At 46.9% G+C, this 22,672-nt stretch overlaps 1 protein-coding gene and 1 long non-coding RNA gene across 3 annotated transcripts in view; both read right to left on the bottom strand.

Annotated features, from left to right (window-relative positions):
- LOC122380377 (protein singed-like) overlaps positions 1–4,821 on the bottom strand; it is a 53,376-nt gene extending 48,555 nt beyond the window's left edge. The window contains exon 1 of one of the 2 annotated variants that reach the window (XM_043363479.1): positions 4,731–4,821. The gene's annotated coding sequence lies outside the window, so the exon portion shown is untranslated. The remainder of the gene's footprint in view (positions 1–4,730) is intronic. The other variant, XM_043363476.1, reaches the window with a different exon arrangement.
- Positions 4,822–17,972: 13,151 nt separating this feature from the next.
- Positions 17,973–22,346, bottom strand: LOC122380403. The gene is made up of 3 exons (XR_006256320.1): positions 22,080–22,346; positions 20,261–20,399; positions 17,973–18,251 (listed from the first exon to the last, which is right to left on the bottom strand). It is a non-coding gene; the product is annotated as an uncharacterized LOC122380403 (long non-coding RNA).
- Between the last annotated feature and the right edge of the window lie 326 nt (positions 22,347–22,672).

Here is a 22,672-nt window from a genome sequence, read left to right as displayed (position 1 = left end):
CTGGACAGGCAACTTTATCTCTTGCGGGCTGCTCCCTTGGAGCGGCACCGCTGCTCCTGATGGAGCGCACCCCGTAGCCGGGTGCAGTGAGTGCCTTGGGGCTGGGTGGCCTGTCTTTAGACGGGCTCAGCCCCGGCGACTCACTAGGGTGCCTGCCCAGACCAATGTCTCCCCCTAATTCCTACCATCCTTCCGGCTCTGCAATGGTCTTGTCGACCGAAAGGGCCTAACCCAACAAAACAAACAAACAGCCGATCTCACGAGCCGCCTGACAGTACGGCGGAACCCAGGCTCGCCGGGAACAGCTTGCACACTGTTCAGTAATCTCACTCCCCGAAAACACATTCTCCTCCTTCCAGCTTCGGTACGAATGTTGGGGCATGTGATTAGCCCCGACTGTCGTGTTGCATGGGCATGCCTTTGGTCCGCTCTCGGTCCAATGGTGTTGTACAGGTACTCAGGCTGTCCCGTCTCAATTATACGCGCTAGCGCACACACAGTGTGGTAGGCAGCAAGCTGCTCTGCGTTCAGCCAGCGGAGCTCCTGCAGCGCCCCGCTGACATGGTCAAAGCGTCGTTTGCCCGTCACGACTCGAACACAAAAGTGAACAACTTTCTGAATCCGGCCGAGCTGGGTCACACCACATGTGCCGTACACGGACAGGCAATATCGCACCACTGACATCGCCAGCGCCTCCACAATCACCTTCAATGTCTGTTTCGGTAGCACGTGACGCGCGTGTGACAGCCCTATCAGAATACCCGTACATTTCCGTGAGATGTATGTCACGTGAGCTTCGAAATTGAGGTGACGGTCGATGTACACACCGAGGTTCTTGACCTCTCTCGAGTCGGTAATCATGTCCCCGCAAAAACGGACAACGACAGGCGACAGTGTTCGGAGCATTGCAGGCGTTCCTAGCACGATCATCTGTGTCTTTTTAGTGTTTAGTTTCATGCCGTTGTGGCAAAACCAGTCATACACATGACAGAGCGCGTCCTCCATGCTACCGATAAGCCTCTGGATATCGCATTTACGGCCGGACACTAGGAGCTGCGTATCATCGGCGTACTGCACTATTGTGACGTCACTGGGCAGCCTCAGGCTCAAATCATTTGCAAAAAGCATATAGAGGATACAGCTGAGCGCTCCTCCCTGGAATACTCCTATGCTGTTCATTCGAGTGCGAGACAATAAATGACGCCCTCCGGTCGACTGCACGCGGACCTGCTGCGTGTGGCCGGACAGATAGCTACGAAACCACTCAGTGTCGATTCCGTAGAGGGCAAGCTTAGCCAGCAGCTTAGCATGTGACACCACCGGCGGGACTGGGAGCACGGACACCCCGTGGGACTCTGGGGCGGCCGGGCGCTCCCACCTGTTCCCACTCCCTCCCGCTCCCCGCCCCTCCCCCGGCACGGGCTCACCGGAAGTTACCAGGGGTTCACAAACCAGGCGCAGTGGGAATTGACTCGACGTTAGCCAGTAAGTCAGGAACCTGCAGTCAGGGTTGTGGAAGCGATTTACATATGTAGGGTTACGCTAGGACGGTAAACAGATGGATGTGCATTTGCTTGCAACTTCTCAATATTGCTTTGAGTTTTGCTGTGCACTGAGGATATTAGAGCATAGTCCCTACTGGAAACAGCACCCTATACCATTTTGCGGTGGCGACTTGTGGTAGGAAGCCACACAAGGCTCCTATAGGGTGGTTACTTATGACGGACATATAATTATAGTAATATCGCACCGACATGCAAACTACGTTGAACACACCAGTCTCTGGATCAGTACGGTTAAAACGCATCCTACTTGAGTTTTTGATTTCAGACATCACCCACATCAGATCCTGTTTCTACATTACCAGTCACTTCTGCACCAGGCCCGCTGATAACACTAACCAGGCCCCACAGACTGGCCGGCTGCCTCTGCAGTAATTAGCGGCATCGTGTTTGCTTACCGAAGATAGGGTGCTCGGCAGTGGCAGCCCGGAGTGTCTGGCATAGCTCGGATACAAGGTTTGATGACGTCAGAGGTCAGTGCAAATGCCATCGGTGATTGGATGCAAATGTCAAAATAAAAACTGAAATATATATGACTGCAAAATGTATGTTGAAGAGGCGGCGGATTGCTCTCAGCTCGAGGATGGGGGCACAAAATGTAGACGTCGTGGCGAAATATAAACAATGAGTGATTGAAAACAGAGAAGCGGATTCGCTGCCTCTATCTCAATGTGAACCGAATTATAGAGGGAGACGGGGCGCGGCAGGCGGCCATACAAGCCATCATATGCACGAGGTCATACTCAGTCGGATCGTCCCTACACTGCATGGGTTCCACTTCCATCCCCCAGCACCCTCCATCCCTCCCTCAACCTCACATCACCGCAGGACGACGGCAGGCATGGTAAATAATGCGGAGCTACCCTCACCCTCCGACCGACGAAAACAACAGGTCCACCAATCGATAGAGTTCGACGGACATCTGCGTAAATTAGTTATGAAACAGAATCAACAGTCGATAACCCGCACACGCAAGGAAATACCACTTTGAAAACACTGTACCACCATCAGGAAATGCTTGGTCAACGAATGTTTGCGAGCTCTGCAGAGCTACCCCAGGCGGGTCCCTGGTTCCTGTCCACTGTGGCAGGGCGCGAGTCCATCTGTGCTGTTTCTCCCCTCCTCCGACACCCCTCCCCTCCGCGGACGACCCCTCCACCGCTGGGGTCACCCCCTGTCCACAGGGGCGAGGGTCCGGTGTCGCCCTCGTATCCCGTGGGTATTTGCACACAAGGGCAGAAACTACGGAGGGGGGGGGGGGGCTTTCAGGCAGGCCGTCACGAATTACCGACTGAGGGCACAAATAACGTCTCACAGGGATGAGGATATCATATCCCGCGCCCTGGTGTGGGTCTGAGCCACCTTCGCCCTGGTGGGGGGGGGGGGGCCAAAATGACCCCCCCCGTCTAACTCGAAAACGAAGAGGGCTAGGAAGACGCGGAAAAAAGCAAACGAAAGCCCATAACAAGTACGTTCGAAAGTATTTCGGTCATTTTTTCGCTAAGGTCAATATTGAGGTCGCTAGAGGTCATCATAGGTCAAATTTCAGTGTTTTCGGTGTTGCCGGACATATTCCGCTGTAGCTCGGAAACTAGAAGAGCTAGAGAGCCGCGGAAAAAAGCAATCGATAGCTCTTTTCAAGCTCTTTCGCCAAGGTTCGTCAGATTTGACCTCAGCTCAACGGTTTGGCCTACAGAGGTCATGCAAGGTCAACTTGGCAAATTTCGTTGAAAATGTTTTTAACTATAGCATGCATTCACGAGAAAATAGAGAAACGATTCATGCACCATCGTGCTTGGCTCGTCGAGACGCGTCGAATGATATATAGTTTGACCTCGAAAGGTCATTTTGAAAATTTGACCTCAGGTCAAGGTCATGACCTTACCGAAATAGGTCATGCTGCATATCATTCGATCCGCATTGACGAGACAAACACGATAAACGTCGAACGGAGTCTCTATCTCTATTCAATAACAAGTAAGTGCAGAAAAACCGCTGGTGACCTCTGGTCACCAGGGAGATGACCTAGCGTGACCTCAGCGAGGTCACAAGCAAATGGTTTCACATGGGCTGTGATTTGCTGACCCAGGACACTTCAATAACGAAATATAGGAACAATCACGCCCGATTTAGCTGAAAAACAACTACTTTTCGATTCTCCCATTGACTTATAATGGGGAGCAGCGATGACCTGACCTGACCTTAGGTCACATTTATAAAAAATCCGAGATAGCCATTTTGTAGAGCTGGGTGACATCTTCAAGTACTGTAAATTTTACATCGATCGGATAAAAGCTGTGCCTTTGAGAGAGCTTTGAACTTTTTTAGAGGTGGTGTCAGTTTTGGTGACCTTGTGACCTGACCTGACCTGACCCGAACCCCCCAAAAAAGGACATGATGTAAAAATGTTGAATAAACAGCTATACAAAGTTTCAGGGCGCTAACTCAAGTGGTTTCTGAGTTATCGCTGAAAAACCACAGGGGGGGGGGCCAAAATGGCCCCCCCCACCAGGGCGAAGGATATGGGACTTGGAAGAACAGGAGAGAGGCTGCGGCAGTTTTCGGTAGCCATGTAACTTCAAGTTAAAGTCGATGAAGGCATTGCAGCCATTAATAGCGTCGAAAACTTCAGTCTCGATTGCGACGTCTCAACGCCAGACTGGAAGCATTCCACGGTAATCCACCGGGGAAACTTCGCCCCTAATTTTTATGGCGGCCCAGAAGACATGCCCAGCGCACATGATGAGCGGTAGGCCACTGCCCCAGCCGCCGCGCCGGCCTGGAGTTGAATCGATCGACCGGCCTGCCGGGCCGCGGGCGGCGGGCGGCAGAGCTGGGCTGCCTGGAGCGAACCGGACCTGGCCGGGCCGGCAGGGACCGCTACTCGGCGTCATGGCCGCAGTCGGTGGCGCGGAACGACGCTGCTGCATCTCTCTGGGTCGACAGGTCTCTGATGGATGTATTCCGGAGTCGGGTGGCGATGGGGTACCAGGAAAACCGCCGCGGGGGGGGGGGGGGGGGTTCGATCAACTGGTCGGGAGACAGACACGTGGCGGTTCGCCCCCCAGCGCCGGCAGAGGGAGGGGTCAGTGCACCACTCTCTCTGGCCACTGGGGAGAGAGTATCGGTAGGAGAGAGAGAGGGTGGGAGGGGCGGCAGATGGCTTACCTGAGCGGTGAATTCCAGCGACGCGGAGCGACACCCCACACTTTCACTACCGACTCGCAACTAGCGTGGCGTCCAGCCGGTCTTCTGCTACAGCCACCGGCAGCCAATCAGAGCGCTTGGTAGAGCCACGCCGGCTCCTGCGACCAATCAGAATGCAGTACACAACTGGATCCGTATACACGGCCAGGCCGGTGTAACCGGTGTAACTTCATGCATTTGACTTGGAGTTGGAGTGTAAACCAAGTGTAAACTGTAAGCGTTATGCAGACTGCAGTGGCTACACTATGTGTTTTCTGCGTGCGTTTTTTGCGAGTTTGCGTGATTTGTGGAATATCGTTCTAGAAAGAAACGACATTTCGTTTTTGTTATATGTTTTTCATATAAACTTTTAATTAACATTAACGTTTTATCAACTTGTTCTTGTGTATACTTATTTAAGAAGTTTAATTAATAATAACCTTTTTTCTAGAACAATATTACGCAAAACCCGCAAACACGCAAAAAACGCACGCAGAAAACGCATAGTGTAGCCAGGTCTTTAGTTGCTCCACCGCAGGTATGATAGTTTTACAACACATCGGTGATCGGAGTAATTCGAACTTCGGGGCTCAGGTTCAAATTAGGATACTTCTTGAAGATTCATGAACGTGGTCTGTAGAGCTCGGAGTGGAAGCGAAGTTGGGGTAATCAACATTAAAGGGACCCTCCCACCTTAACATTAGATTTGAGTTGAGATAGCCAAAATGGGGTCCCTGGCTCACAAGTACCGGTTTCGGCACTCACAACATCGAGAAATGCCTTAAATCGGAAATATTGAATTTCAAAATTGCAGCATTTTGAATTCAGAGGGCTAATGCATAGGAATACCCCTCTGAATGTGTGACGTCAGCGCAGATATCTAACGATTTTTAAATGTTTGACTAAAACGTTTTGTAGCACGCGGTGCAGTATATGCTGCTTTGCGCGCAACAAGTGCCGCACTTTCAGCTGCCAAAATATTGCTTCCAAATAAAATCGCTTATAGGAACAGCGGAGATCCCAAAAAGTAAACAAAAGTAAAAGTTCCTATTCCTGTTCCTATTCCCTGCCCGCCAGTAGCGCCACCTGTATATGAACTTGCACCTCATCATGTTCACTGTTTGCTCAATATACCGCCGGTGGAAACCGGTCATAGATTCAAGTCTAATATCTTGAAAATCGGTGAATATTTTTCGGTGAAATTTGGTAGATATTCGTTTTCGCTCTTTCTGAACCGAGCGACATCACTTTCATGCCAATTCATAAACTTTTTTGAAGGTGGGAGGGTCCCTTTAAACATAACGGGCACACGTGCAGGCGTGCAGCCCAAACCATAGGCGGCGGAACGGCGGGGCACTGGGGCAACGTGCCCCCTTTGATTTTTGTATTTTAACATTAGCCCATGGGCATTGCATGACAAGAATGGGCCAATGGGACCAAAAGTCGGCAGTGCCCCCCCCCCCCTACCTAATTGAAGGTGTTCCGCCGCCACTGGCCCAAACTGATCATTCAGAGACACCTCTTAGTGTGAATGAGGTATTGGTTCGAGGACTCTCTTCGGACGTTGACGGCTTATTTGGACATAGTGTGCATGAAGTATGTTAAAACTTATTTTCATAGTGATTTTGAAGACTCATCTTCTGTTAGTGACGACAAAATTTTGGTTGAGTGGGTAGGTATGTACCTACGGTACGCAGCCGAAAAAACGGATAGAAGTAAAAAATAATGCTATTAAAAATGTAAGACTCATGCTTTAATATGCTCACGAAACAGTCACTGCCCACTGGTGAATCCAGGGGAGGGGTGGTGGTAGGCAAAAGGCATTTGGGGCAACTGCCTCCCCCCTCACAACCGTAGCGCCCGAGGCGAGATGTCGACAAAAATTGAGTTTATTCGACAATAAAACGAAAACTAAACAATGTTTGGGGAAACGCCTATACGGGTGAGGGTTACCGTGCCTACTTTTGTATTACATACTTGAGCTGAGCGATACATCTTTTGTTCTCTCAGCCCATGCGATAGCTCTCACTGATAAATGAAGGCAAATCTGATGACACCACGTCATCTATAGAAGTTCCTTATAAGCGCTGCTTCATGAATTCCTGCTAGGTGGCAGTAGTACATATACAACAGGGGTTACGGACAAAAGTACGTATCGCTAAAGTACGTAGGACAAAAGTACGTAAGCAAAAGTACGTAGGATTTAAGTACGTATCGCAGAAGTACGTACAGTATAAAGTACGTATGGACAAAAGTACGTCAGGGACAAAAGTACGTATCGCAGAAGTACGTACAGTATAAAGTACGTATGGACAAAAGTACGTCAGGGACAAAAGTACGTATCGCAGAAGTACGTACAGTATAAAGTACGTATGGACAAAAGTACGTCAGGGACAAAAGTACGTATAGCTAATGTACGTAGGGTAAAAAGTACGTATGGACAAAAGTACGTCAGGGACAAAAGTACGTATCGCAGAAGTACGTAGGGTATAAAGTACGTATGGACAAAAGTACGTCACGGACAAAAGTACGTATAGCTAATGTACGTAGGGTAAAAAGTACGTATGGACAAAAGTACGTCACAGACAAAAGTACCTACGTATGGCAGAAGTACGTAAGGGTATAAAGTACGTAAACGTATGGACAAAAGTACGTCACGTACAAAAGTACATATAGCAAATGTACGTAGGGTATAATGAAGGATAAAGACGCAAGGTAAAGACCTTGGGCAAGACGCCCCAGATAATCTATTTTGCTGCATAGGCCTACCAGGCCGACCTAAATTTTGTGCTACATCACCTGGAAGGCCAAATTTGTGCTCAATGTATTCTTTGGACATTTTACTTTAAATTCCACCCCTCAAATTCATTCACTTATGATCGGACTCCCAGCTAGGAAGTGATTTGTGAAGCAACTGCAAATGGGACATTTTGCCCCAACCCCAGGGCAAAACGCCCCACGGCCTGAGGCAAGAAGCCCCATACTCTAGAGTCTAGCTTAAAGATTAAACATGGTAGTTGGCTAAATCTTATATGAGAGATCCGTTAGACCGCTGGAGGCACGGCACTGAAGTTAGCACCTTCCATCCTATCAGGTGTTCAGCTATGACACTATTGTATGAGCAGGTTTTTCACGTGCCTCATAAGGCCAAATAATAAATTATTGCAATGCAAATCAGTTAACAATACACTTCCTTTGCCATACAGTTGTTGAGAAAAATACATATATATAAATGCATAGAAACTTGCTGTTCGCCAGCTACCGAACATTAGGAAGTGGGTAGTCCGAACAACACATGAGGTAAAACGCCCCATGGGCCATGGGGCTTTTTGCCCCGCGACCTACTGGGGCGTTTTACCCCATCATGTAGTTCGGTCAGCGAACAGCGCCTTGCGCTCCAGCAAGACATAATTTAACACGAACCAACCCGGCATTATAAGCGTTAGACAATAGTTGTTCAAAATACATAAAAGTCGTTAAAGGTATTATCAGGGTTTTTTTCCAAAATTTCGGACTTACTCAGTGAAACGTGTAGAAGAAGGTGACTGAAGCCCCAATCCAAAGTCATTCGTCTCAAAATTGCCTAATTTTCCAATGGTGGGCCTCCAAAGTTTTCGCGGCTGCCAGCCGCGTAAACTTGCGAGTACTTGGTGGTCCATCTCTAAACGCCCATAGGGTTTACACTAGCGGAGACTTTTCTAAATATTTCTAGGGAAAATATAATGGATCTAGGGAAAATATAATGGATCTAGGGAAAATATAATGGATTACATGCTCCATTATATTTTCCCAAGACAAAATAGGGAAATATAGCATAGGTCCGTAACACAACGAACACAACCTTCTTCTCATTCTTCTCAGCTTCTCATTCTAGTTATCCTGTGGGTTATCAAAATAATTCAAATTAAAAAATTGTGTTGTGTGCGTTCAAACTAAGCTCATCCCGAGTGTAATTCAAGAATGTCTTAGTTCAAGTAATTAAACTTGAAAGTGATATAGCTCAAGCAATGAAGAAGCTTGGATGGAACTAGTGTTGAATCAAAGTTACCCGTATCATTTTTAATGCTAAGTGCTGAACGTTACCAATAATTCGAGACATCCGTTGTAAGATGTTTGACGCAGATCAACTTTGATCAAGTGAAGAAAATAGATTTCAGATGAAATAATGTCAATGTTCAAGGCTGAGCGACTGGCAGATTTCGGAGTGAGCACGAGTGGCCTTGAGACATTCTGTTTCTGTAGGTACTCAAAATAAATAAATTATCATGTTGTGTGCTTTGAGGTTAAGTGTTATCAGTGGTGCTTCATGGTTGTGCTTTGTTGTTGGTGTATAGGCATGTTTTGAGCACATTGCAGCATATATTGGTCGTGTGTAAAGCAACTGATCTCCGCAGACTTTGCACTTACTTGCAAAGCCTGCGGACTGACTTTGCAGACTTTGGCTGACAATGAGCAATGCATTGCTGACTGATATCATTTATTCTGTGTTTGTAGCACAAAGTACAGAAGTGGCACATACATTGTTACTTTGAAAACCTGATGTGAATTTTGATGTAGAAAATTGGTGGCTGACGTTGAGTCCTGACGTATTGTGAGTAGTGTACATCTGGTGCATTGAGCGCAGACTTGAGACCAGTGACGTTTGTATCAGTAGACTGTGTTTGAGTCTACTTATATGGGTAGTCATAAAGCAGGCGTCACACTTCTTTTTGCAACCAAGGAGATGCGCTATACCCAGAGATGCTTTCTCACCAAACGTTACCAAACCAAACCTAACCTACAGCGCCTCTCTTCGTTCGTTCATGGTTGCAAAAAAACAAGTGTGACGCCTGCTATACTACTACCCTTATATGGCCTTGGTTTGAGTGTGGTGACTGAGTAAGCTGGTGTGTATAGCCATGCAATAAGTGTTTTGAAATATATTTTTGGGACAGTATTGAAATGGTGTGTTTTGGCCATCTGGCATGGATGATGGAAAGTCACTAACTCAACTTCAGGAACGCTTCTTCATTATGCTCATCTAAAGCACAATGATCTATTTTCTCTTCGCAAGGATTGATTCCTAATTCACTGTCAATTATAACCTGGGCCAGAAGGTTTCGCTGAGCCACAGGGTTCATACAGATTCATCCACAGTGCTCAGCAGTGTATGTTTTCAGATTTCAACAGACTGTATTTTTTTCTGTATGTACATATGCATCATGCAAGGGTACAACAGATGCGGTATTTGGTAAGCAGTTGGCAGCAAGGTGGTGTTTGTACTTATTGGCAGAACTAGTTGAGCAGGACTAAAACTATCCTAGTTTCTCTCCAGTTTACTCAGATCCGTCTCAACACATTGAACATATTGAAAGCGTTCATCCATGAAATGTCTGCATGTATACTCATTTCCGAGAAGGCACGCTCGTCGCTCATCCATTGCCGAGCAGGCACGTGCGTGCCCATCGCCGGCGCGCATTAGCGCGCGTCCATGGCTGGGGCGCACGCGCGCGGCCATGGCCGGCATGCACGCGCGCGCGCCCATCGTCGGCACGCAAGCGCGCGCCGCGTCCTTACCCGGCGAGCACGCCGCGTCCGTACCCGGCGCGCACCCGCGCGCGTCCACAGCCGGGGCGCACCCAAGCGAGTTCGTACCCGGCACGTACCGGCGCGCACCCGCGCGCGTCCGTACCCGGCCCGCACCCGCGCGCGTCCACTGCCGGCACTGACAGACCCTGACAGACGGGCGTGCTGCCGTCGGCGGTCCTGACAGATGAGCGGCGGGCCCAGCTCCCGCAGCTCCGGCAGCGGGCGGCAGCCATGGTCGGCATACACGCGCGCGCGCCCATCGTCGGCACGCAAGCGCGCGCGCGTCCATAGCCGGCGCACACCCGTACCTGGCGCGCACCCGCGCGCGTCCGTACCCGGCCCGCACCCGCGCGCGTCCACTGCCGGCACTGACAGGCCCTGACAGACGGGCGTGCTGCCGTCGGCGGTCCTGACAGATGAGCGGCGGGCCCGGCTCCCGCAGCTCCGGCAGCGGGCGGCAGCTCCGGTGACTGTTCCGGCAGCTCCGGCAGCGAGCAGCGTCTCCGGCAGCGCTCAGCAGCGGCGCCAAGCAGCAGCAGCGGCTGAGCCAACAGGCGGCCGCGGAGGCACGCCCCCCCCCTTTGCACATTGTTCGTCCATGGGGATGTCTGCAAGCACGCCCATTGTTGAGAAGGCACGTGCATCCATGGCTGAGCACTGAGCAGGCACGTGCGACCCCTTTGCACATTGTTCATCCATACATATCAATATAATTTACCTTATGATTAGTGTGAGTCTTACAAAATCTTAAACTCAGAAATACCACAAGGCAGGCTGCCTGGGTGAGTTGCTAATATGAACATAATGAACATTATACATTAGTGCAGTACCTATAAGCATCCATGCTGTGTGAAGGACTTGGCCCTCACGTTCATTCGTTTGGTGATTGCACATGGTGGCATGTGTACCAATTGTTCTCCCTAACCCTTCTTACAACTTTGACTAGCAAGTAGAAGCTGGCAAAATGCAAGGAGCTTACAAAGCATGCCTATATGTAGATAACTGAGGATGATTCTCTCAATTGAAGCATGATCCGCACTCAGCAGCTTCTTCTGTTCTGTTCCACAAACTAAAACTGAAATGCCTCAATTTTCCTCAAAATATATTCATTTATCACTCATAAACAACAAAAATATACATTAAGTAGGTACCAGGGCAATAAAAAACATACAAGTTACATATTTTTTCATGTACCGTCCTTTCACAGCAGCAATATGTAGAAACGCACCAAGACGTTCACGGAGAGCCCACCCATAACAAACTATAGTTGAAGCCGGGGCTCTGCTGCAGCAGCAGGGGAGACGTACAGGACACAGAGGTCATGTCACAACATCATGTTGTACAACCTGTTGTTCGAAAAAACAGATCAACATAGATCTTGAAAAACTGTAGGTAGCGCTTTCTTCAGTCACTTAGGTAAGCTTTCTCGCAAGACGTTACATTAGATTGACCACTCTTGACAAAATAATCAGATTGAAACTTAGCTCTTGTGCCTGATGCACTTACATTTCAATTTATTGAAATAAAACACTCAAATTTACCCTTGAAAATTGTTGACATTTAAATGATATTAATCAAGATTTGATGATCAGCAAACAAGCTCAAGCTATTCAAATCACACCCAAATCAAAATAATAACTTTGGCAATGTTGAAACTCTTGCTGTCTTATTGAAAAGCAAATCTTCAATTTGTTCATATCCAAATTCAATGCCAAGCACTGAAATCTTGTTGCAAGGCCCTAAAAACAACAGACAAAAACAAAACAGACAAGGCCCGTCTTGTGGAAATCGACAGTGCGGTGCGGCGGCCTTGGCGAAATTCCCCAAGGCTGCTCTTTGTTTACATTTTAGTGATGGGCCAACTTGGCCGCCCAAGTACTTGTTTTGCGTGAGTAAGTACAATTTTGTCAATTTTGAAACGGCTATATCTCGCAAATTTTGGTACCGATTTACATTTTATGCATATATTTAGAATCGGCAGAGTCTGGGGAGTTCATTGATTGGAAATTTATGCCGATTCCTTTCAATTTTTAAACCCTGATAATCCCTTTAACCTGATGTGGACTACAAAAGAACGCGAGGATGCATAATCAGATGACCAAACATAAAAATCACTAAAAAAACAACACATTTTTGGCTATATCTCTCAGAGAGTTATCACAATTTCTTTCCAGAATGATCATATAGTGCACGTTTGAACAGAAGAGAGGACCTTTCCCCAGTCAGTTCCGAGAGATATCGGTGAGGCCGCCAGGCGTTTTACCTCGGCGGGGCGACTTGCCCCGGTCTACCCTACGTGTGGACCAAGTACGTCACGGACAAAAGTACGTATAGCAAATGTACGTAGGGTATAAAGTACGTACCCCACCCATGGGGTAAGTTGATCAATGTGTAATACCTTTCTTATTCTTTATTTAATGAGCATTTGTTACAAGGCATACTAGGAACAAATTCATGTCGTTGTAAGTGGTTAATAAAGGAGAAATTAGGAATAGGTAAGTTACAGCTAAAAGATTTTCACGTTATTTAGGCATGTAAATACCAAGAAAATTAGCAAGTTTTCAGTAGGTACATTAGCAAGTAGCAGGTGATACAGCAAGCTGGCAGGTGAACAATTGATACAATCAAGCCCCAGGAAAGGGAACATTGGGAATAGGTAAATTAAGATTGTAAGATTTTCACGGTATTTAGGCATATAAATACCAAGAAAATTAGCAAGTTTTCAGTACATTAGCAAGTAGCAGGTGATACAGCAAGCTGGCAGGTGAACAATTGATACAATCAAGCCCCAGGATACGCGTCACAAGCTTTTCACGGTATTTAGGCATGTAAATACCAAGTAAATTAGCAAGTTTTCAGTACATTAGCAAGTAGCAGGTGATACAGCAAGCTGGCAGGTATTTTGGCAAGTTCAACAAGTTTTTCGCGAATATCTACGCTTCTAGACGTCCGATCAACACGGGACGAACACCAATCGGTTCCAAATTTTCTCATAAGTTTTTCGCGAATAGCTACGCTTCTAGACGTCCGAACAACACGTAACGAACACCAATCGGTCCCAAATTTTCTCCTTAATCACTTTATGGCCAACGCGACGCGTAGCGAGCCAAGATATCTTGTTTGGTACCTATATGAATTTATCATGAGTTCCCTATAGTATGGCAAGAGGGCAGCAATAAAGAAAAAGTGGCTCAACTTACACTACTATACCCTACTTCTAGCATACGTACTTATACACTACGTGCTTTGGCATACGAACCGTACGTACTTTTGGCATACGTACTTTTTACACTACGTCCTTTTCATACGAACTTTTGCGTACGAACATTTGCGTACGTACTTTTGGCATACGTACTTTATACACTACGTACTTTTGCAAACGTACTTTTGCGTACGAACATTTGCGTACGTAATTTTGGCATACGTACTTTATACACTACGTACTTTTGCATACGAACTTTTGCGTACACTGAAAAAAAATTACACCAGAACTTTGGAGTAAATCTACGGTGCCAAAAAATCCAATATTTTCTGGTAAGTTTTTACTCCGGCGTAAAAACTCGAGTAAACTTACGCCGGAGTAAAAACTCACCAGAAAATATTGGATTTTTTGGCACCGTAGATTTACTCCAAAGTTCTGGTGTAATTTCTTTCTCTTTTCGAAGAATAATTTTACCACCCGTGGTAAAAATAGCAACCATAACTTGCACCAGTGGAAGAGTAATTTTACTACCCATGATATAAATAGTAACCTAATTATCGTCAAAATACACCCCGTTTGGAGTAAAATTGCACCGTGCCCAAAAACTACACCAGCCCAAAAGGTGTGAAAATAGCACATAAGCAATATAATAAATTTAGCATGTGAGAGTAAATTTACACTACGGTGTATTTATATCCAAATTATTTTTTACACTCTTGGTGCAAAAATAACAGGGGATGTGAAATAGGTATTGCAGTCGCATCATCCTGCATGGAGGGGCAGAGCGCATCCTTTGGAATGGACCAGTCAGGACATCCAAAAGATGCGCTCATAATCCCCTCCAGGCCTTCGGGATGTGCAACTGCATACCATGCATTACAGAATTCACAGCCCCTGAAATATTATACAAACGTCATTCAAGCAGATACAAGTGATAAAGCGCAGTGCAGGTGAGTGCACGGCGGCACGATCGACAAATTGAATACTATTCTATATGAAGACTCTGCGCGTGATTTTTATCGAGTTGCAAAGGAAACAAGTTCAATGAAAGACCGTTTATTCTGAGCTTTATCACATGGTGCATGTAAACTCCTGAAGGTATGTACGTGCGTTATCACAACCATTGCAACGGACTGAAACGGACTCATATGCCGTCTGTGTTTCTATGATATGCTGCGATATGATGCTTCGATAGCATATTCAACAAAAATAAAATGTCAGAATAATATTCATCGGAGTAACTTGAGTGATAGGTACATATATGTTCAAAAAAAAAAAAAAAATACATGCAAATATTTCGACACACTTTGCGGTAGTCTTTTTCAATGCAAATGGCACACAGTGCTAGTTTGTTAGGCACAACAAAAATCATCATTTTCCCATGCGATCGATAGAGCCGGATCCTTCACTACGATTATTAAACTAATTTATCACATCAGCGAAAACTACACTATTTACTATTACCACATCTAAATTTATATACCTGTGACTCCAGTCACAGGTACTTGTCCAGGTCCATGTCCAGGTACTTAAACTTAGATATGGTAGTAAATAGTGTACATATAGTGTTTTCGCTGATGTGATAAATTAGTTTAATAATCGTAGTGAAGGATCCGGCTCTATCGATCGCATGGAAAATGATGATTTTTGTTGTACCTAACAAACTAGCACTGTGTGCCATTTGCATCGAAAAAGACTATCGCAAAGTGTGTCGAAATATTTGCACAGCGGCGTATTTAGAAAATCGCGAAGGGGGGGCCAAGGGTTTGGAGGGCGCCACCTCACCCAAGGAGGGCGCCATACGGTCGCGAGATAAAAAATCACTCAACGGGGGGGGGGGGGGGGGTTGGGAGGCGTTTTTTACCATGCCACCAGTTTTTTTTTTTTGCGTAACCTCGTATAGGTCGTGCTGCATTGATTTTGCATCGTGTGTATTCTTTATACTCCAGGTCACAAAAGGTCAAGTGGTCTTGAAATGCTGCGCCGAAGGCGCGCGAAATTTTTGAAAACAACCTTTTCCTCCGCTTTTTAGGCACGCCTTTTATACGATCACTGTTCAAAGCTCCTCTCGCTCTTTTACCAAATTTGAAGGTATAAAAAATACCTAAGGTTTGGTCGGGCCGCTGCCACACAAACTGTATAGAAAGCTTGGCTCATGGGTGTCGATGTATAAAAGTTTATTGGCGGTGGCATATCTACGCACCAGATCACCGTATCGGATTGATACCGGAGCGCGAGATGCGTAAACATCATCCAAATTACCTCAGACCAGCCTTCATAGCCTTCTCACAGGTGCATACAGTGTACCCACATAACCAGTTTCAATCACCGAAACTTCAGATGCCTGCTGTTGCGGCCGAACCTGTTGACAATACTTAATCGTAATACATATAGATGCCATGATGCACGTAAAGTAGGATCAATCCGTTAAGACCAAAGACGTGTTTTATGCATCGTAGAGCGTAGATAGTTTTGGTAGGTATAGGTACTTCATTCATTGTGCTGAATGCACGTTCATTTGTGGCAGTTTTCACAGGCAAGACATCAACTATGTGCAATAGAACGACTAAGTTGAAGAACATGCCAAAGGAGTAAATAAATGATAGGAGGGCAGCGATCAACGGATGTTGCCAATAGGTAGAAGGGCTGCGATCCACAGGAGGGCGCTAATAGGTAGAAGAGCCCCGATCAACATCCCGAGTTTCGACAGTAGGGCACCGATAGGTAGGAAGTTGGCGAGCAGCAGGAGGGCGCCAATGGATAGAAGGGCAGCGATCAACAGGAGGGCACCAATAGGTAGGAGGGCCCCGATCAACAATCAACAGGAGGGCGCCACCAGGTAAGAGGGTGGCGAGGAACAGGAGAGCACCAATAGGAGGGTGGCGATCAACAAGAGGTCGCCAATAGGTGGGAGGGCGGTCATCAACTGCAAGTCGCCAATGAGCGGAAGGGTGACGATTAAAATGGGGGTGGCAATGGTGAGGAGGGCGCCTTTGCTCAAGAGGATGACACGAACAGGACGGCGTCTGTGCGGAGGGCGCTGGTCAACAGGAAGGTGCCAGTAGATAGGAGGGCGGTGATCAACAGGAGGGTGCCAGTGGTTAGGAGGGCGGCGATCAACACGAGGGCGCCAATAGGAGAAGGGCCCCGATTAGCATTCAACAGGAAGGACTAGGGAACCAATAGGTAGGAGGGCGGCACTGAACAAGAGGGTGCCAAAAGGGAGAAAGGCGGCCTTCAAAATTTCACATGAGGGCGCAATAGTTAGAAGAGCGCCAATAATTATGAGGACGCCGATCAGCAGAAGGGCGGCAATGTGTAGCAGGGTGGTGACCTACAGGAAGGCGCCTTCGGGTGAGAGGGCGCTTATTTACAGGACAGCGGCTTACATAGGCGACCACCGTTACGCTTAGAGAGCTACAGCCTACACATGTGGTTGGAGGGCGCCCGAGGGAGCCCTCCAACCGTATTTGGAGGGCGTATTTGGAATGGGCGTCCTCCGAGGGCGCCTTTCATCCGTATTTTCCCTGTAAACACATTCGCGATTGGAGGGCGCCCTCCAGTCGCGATTGTTTTTCGATTCGATTATATCACAATTGCATTTGCGATTGGAGGGCGCCTTCGGCGCCCTCCAATCGCAAAGGGCGCCTTCGGCGCCCAAGGGGGGGGGGGGGGGCATGGCCCAGTGCCCCCCCCCTGCCTACGCCCCTGTATTTGCATATATTTTTTTGAATATATACGAGTATGTACCTATCACTCAAGTTACTCCGATAAATATTATTCTGATATATAACATACTTGAGTAAAACAAGATGACTCTGAAGTCGTATAAAAATAAAATAGGTACCGTAAACCGGGGTCACTTTGAACGCCTAGGTGACTGAACTGAACGCCATTCCAGTGGCGGCACCTGGCGGCCGGCAGAGACAGAATTTTGCATCTCATGTTGAGAGGAGCTGCTCAACTGGGAGATAAAATCTCGTCTCGACCGGCCGCAATGCGCCACCGCTGAAAAGGCGTTCAAAGTTACCCTGGTTGACGGTACAACACAATACACGTAAGTATCCTGGCTGTGGCCACTTTTGTATGGCCCTGGCTATGGCTACCCGCGAACAGTTCCAGTGATCATCACGGCAGGGAGGTCGCGAGCTCGATTACACTGGCGTGTTTGTTTCGCACACTCGCGTTCACCACTTTATTTGAAGATATATTCCCAGAAGAAAAAAAATATATATTCCAGGTGATGGAGCTAACATTCCGTGATCGAGGTGATGGGCTCACATTCCGCGATCGAGATTTGTTTGGTAAACGATGGAGCGTTTAAATACGAAAGGTGAGTTCCAGCACCTGGGATATTGTTTTTTTTCGGGAATGTACGTTTAAACTCTACATCCACTGAAACTACTCCTACACCGTTCCTACACTGTACTCCTACACTTCCACACCGAGCACTGTCTTCGCGGCCTTGCTGAGCGGAATCCTGCCTTTCACCGCCCTATAATAGATGACCTCCATCAGGGTTTTGGAAGGCCCTCTGAATGGGCAGTAGAAGACCGCATGAGCCGCAGCTGCTGCGGCCACAGCTGCCAGCGGTGCCTCCTGATCAAGCGGGAGTTCCGCTCCCTGAACCTCCAATCCTGAACCCTCAATGCATCTCACCGCATTCCGGGGGTCCGCCAGCTCCCCCACCGTGGTGCCGCAGCCGTGGGCGAGGAACGACATGAGTTCTTCGTCTGTGAAAAGCGAGAGAAATATAGATGATTCCAATGCTACTTTAAACGTTGCGCTATCCACCAAGGTGCAGAAGTTTTAATGGAGGATGGAAGAGGAGTTTCTATCCAGAGGATAACTAAAAACGTTTTCCTGGATAACCTGGCGTGGAACAGTTAACCTATTCCGAGATATCCCTTTAACGCAAGCGCGAGCGTTTAGCGATCGGCATTTTCCATTTGCGACTGAGCGCTAAAAACCACGTCAAAATTTTTGTTCTATATAGGGCATCATAGGTGCAAAATTTGAGCGAATTGGAAGGGGCCATGGTGTATGTACATTAGGGTGGGGCGAAAAACACTTTTTTCGGAAAGTGCAAGGTATAACTAGTGAAAAACTTGGGCCATAGTTTCAAATGAACACATGCAAAATCTTAAGCCGATCGGTCAAGCCTAGACATGAGCGCATTTGCGATGAATGAAGGTCTGCAAACGCTTTCAGGCGTTGCAGTCTCTAATGCTAAGAAGCCGTTGCGATTGGTGTGTAACACCGGAATAAAAGCGATTCGCGAGAAAAGACGAGATCAGTGGACTAATGATGGCGTATTTCATCAATACTGAATCCCACGGGCCGACCCAGGGTCCCTTTATCATTAACATGGATCCGGATCCTGGATCTAACGAATCCCTGGATACAGGATCCGGGTGTCTACATACATCCTTATATTATATTTTCAAAGTCAATGGCCAATGCATAGGCTAATTGTTCATCCATGGATGCCGAATCCTGGATCCAGTGGATGCCGAAACCTGGATCCAGTGGATCCCAGGACCAGAATCCAGGTAGCTACATTCGTTCATTTGCTGTGTCATCAGTGATAAGGCAGATAGAAATTTGCCTGCAAGTACGAATTCTCGCAGAACAGGTTGGCTAAACGTTTGCCCTCGATACTGAGAGCAGCTTCATTCGCCAATATCAGCGGATCCTCCAGCCTCTCGAATTGGGCGGGGATTTGCTGTCAGCTGCTGGTTGTCCTCATGCCGCTTTGCGCCGATATGACCAACAGCGCGGTGATGCCTTTCGGCTTCCGGTAGCACAAACGACACGGTTCAGCTGTTCAGCTGCCTTCGATACACCAGCTTGAAATGAAATACGTTTTCAGTCTGAAGCTGACTGGATTCCGCTTGTGTCTAGTCCTTGAACAGGTTGTTTTCTTCGTGCCGCTTCAGCACTACCGTCAGGGTGAGCCCTGAGCCGTCATGTAGCTGGACACTTATTGTAGCCATCAGAACTGACTGTAGCTTCAGCGGCTCGATTCTCTCTGTCTCTCTTCATTATGAGCCATTGATGATCCATGTCAGATAATATGTGGACGGCACCGGCTTTAGCACACCTTCTCCCTTGATACTCGAATGGAATGGACCGCAAATTTCTATCTCCATTATCACTGATGACACAGCAAATGAACGAATGTAGCTACCTGGATTCTGGATCCTGGGATCCAGTGAATCCAGGTTTCGGCATCCACTGGATCCAGGATTCGGCATACACGGATGAACAATTAGCCTATGCATTGACTTTGAAAACTAATATAAGGATATATGTAGACATCCGGATCCTGTATCCAGGGATCCGGTAGATCCAGGATCCGGATCCATGCTGATGATAAAGGGACCCTGGGCCGGCCCGTGGGATTCATTATTGATGAAATACGCCATCATTAGTCCACTGATCTCGTCTTTTCTCGCGAATCGCTTTTATTCCGGTGTTACACACCAATCGCAACGGCTCCTTAGCATTAGAGACTGCAACGCCTGAAAGCGTTTGCAGATCTTCATCCATCGCAAATACGCTCATGTCTATGCTTGACCGATCGGCTAAGATTTTGCATGTGTTCATTTGAAACTATGGCCCAAGTTTTTCACTAGATGTACTTAGCACTTTCCAAAAAGTGTTTTTCGCCCCACCCTAAAGTACATGCCTTGGTGATCTGTCCTGGAACGCTCCTATAACGGAATGATTATACACTTACCACTGTTCGGTCTGGAATCAAGACCTAGAAGCAGTCGACTGGCAAACTCCTGGCAGAGCCGACGCGTCTCTTCAGTTACCTCCTTCTTCAGCGCCTCGTCTTCTTCGACGCCCCTTATCCGGGCCAGTTCCTCCCATAGCTGAAAAGAGGGGAACAGGAGGTTGGACTTGGCACCTGCTAACTATGATCCTGCCTGCAGCCCGTACATTCATAACTTTAAAAACACATACAACGATAAGAAAATCGCACTGTGATATTGAGAATACCACGCTTGAAGGCCAAAAAGTAAAAGAAGACATGCTAATACAGAACAACCATACTCTCGGTGATATATAAACACAACTCATGAAGTTGCCTCGACCATTTTTCGCTTAACAGGAAATCCCAGGCAAAAATTGACTATTTCGGACATTACCGGATAAATGCAACCGTAACTCGAAAACTGGAAAAGTTAGATTGACCGCACAACACATTCGACATGTCTTGCGAACTGGTTTCGAAAATAAAAATGCATGAAAAGTTGGTGGGACAAGTCTCCTGGTGCCGATATAACCCAATTTGGTGGTGAGAGTCTCCATTTTGGAATTGGGATGTTCTATTAATTTTGTCCCATTTAGATGGACTTGTTCGTTGAAAAATGCCTAAAACGTGGTTTAACCCTCGCCCGCACATGGGGGGGGGGGGGGGTTGCCACCCCCCAGGCAGTCTTTTTGCTCTGCACTCAACATTTTTATAGCTAGAAGGCTGATTTTTCGTATAGCTGCTCGTCTATCCTTTCTTGATGTCCACTGAAAATTTCAAGTTTCTGTGATTTTTGGTTTTGGAGATATGACTTTGTTTTCAGGTCATGTCATGACCCAAATGGCCAATTCTCAACATCTTGCGTTTGCCATGGGCCTTGTGAGCTTTTGACACCCTGATTTCGGCCTTTTTTGCCAGTCTTACCTCCCACCTATCATGGAACATGTTGTTCGACGATGTACAGGGGTCAAGGTCAGGGTCAAGGTCAACCTAGGTCATCTAAGATAATTGCGTTTTAGGCAAGCTGAATTTACTTTTTGTGAAGTTTTTTGACTGCATTTTTGGTAAAAGCTTCTCAGATCATGATTTCATGTGATATGGACCCAAAAACAATCGGTGCACACATCAGTATACACACAGACACACACAGACATACAAACACATATAATTGACCTTGACCTAACTTGACCTGAAATGACCTCAGCAGCAAAATTCTGGTTGGATAGTGTGACAAAGAGGTTCTAGCTGGCTTGGCACCAGAAAACAGCATCGTCATCGGTATCTGATAAGCAGCGCACTTGATATCCAACGGTGACCCAAAACAGCAACATTTTTTAGTTTGACCTGACCTGGAACTTGGAAGGTCAATGACTGACCTGAGAAGGTAAAACTGGGTATCATTGGATTCGTCTCTTCCCAAAGAATCTTTTTGGTCTTTACTACTAAGCTCTATCTCCAACAGGAACGAAATGGCGCGGGGGGGGTGGCAACCCCCCCCCCCATGTGCGTTCTAGGATGGGAAAATGGCATGTGCGGGCGAGGGTTAAGCATTATTGTGATAGATTAAAAAATAAATTTACTAGACAGAAATGTGGCCTGGTAAATAGGGAAAGACTGATTTGTGATGTCACAGATGACAATTTTGAGCAGAAGCTGAAGCCTGCAAACCTAAAATAGAAGCCAAATCCCTGATTGAACACCTCACTTAGCTGCGTTCCTGGATCATTTTCCCTAAATAGCAATACACTAATTTGAATTAACACCACATCTCAATCTCAATATCCACACTTTGACTTACCTTCGCAGTTCGACTTGTTGCTCTTCGCAAAATCACCGTTTTACACTGCAGCAGTGAGAACCAACCGCAAACTGAAACACCAGAAAATGGCGGCAACCGGAAACCATGTGCAGCGTGCACGTGCTACCTATAGTGCAAATTTACAAATATAGGTGCAAAATCAACTTTCAAAGAGTAATTTCACTCCACCCCACCGCCATGCTGGTTTGCTTTTACGCTTTATTTCAGACGTTCCTGACGCCCGGTATATTTTTATGTCTCAGATAGAAATTTTACTCTGAATATGTTCTAAAAATACTCTGCTTACCAATCATGGAGTAGAATTACACTAGACAATTGGTGTCAAATTACGCTTCGTTGAAAATAACTCTTAGTGGAGTATTTATGCACCCTATGAAACAGAGCGTACAATGTATGAAAGAGTGAAAGTACACTTCTCTTTCCTATAATGGAATAGTAATGCACCCAGGTGTAATTTTGCACTCACTTTTTTAGGAAAAGAGTATAAGTACTCCTAAAACTGGTGTAAACCGGATAGAAATATCTTGCATGACGGGTGGTAAAAATGTAACCCAGGTGTACTATTTTTTCAG

Source organism: Amphibalanus amphitrite, unplaced genomic scaffold (genome assembly GCF_019059575.1).
Source record: "Amphibalanus amphitrite isolate SeventyFive unplaced genomic scaffold, NRLGWU_Aamphi_draft 000097F_arrow, whole genome shotgun sequence".
Taxonomy (NCBI): Eukaryota; Metazoa; Arthropoda; class Thecostraca; order Balanomorpha; family Balanidae; genus Amphibalanus; species Amphibalanus amphitrite.
Note: the sequence above shows the minus strand (reverse complement) of the source record. Positions and strands in the feature narration are given on the sequence as shown.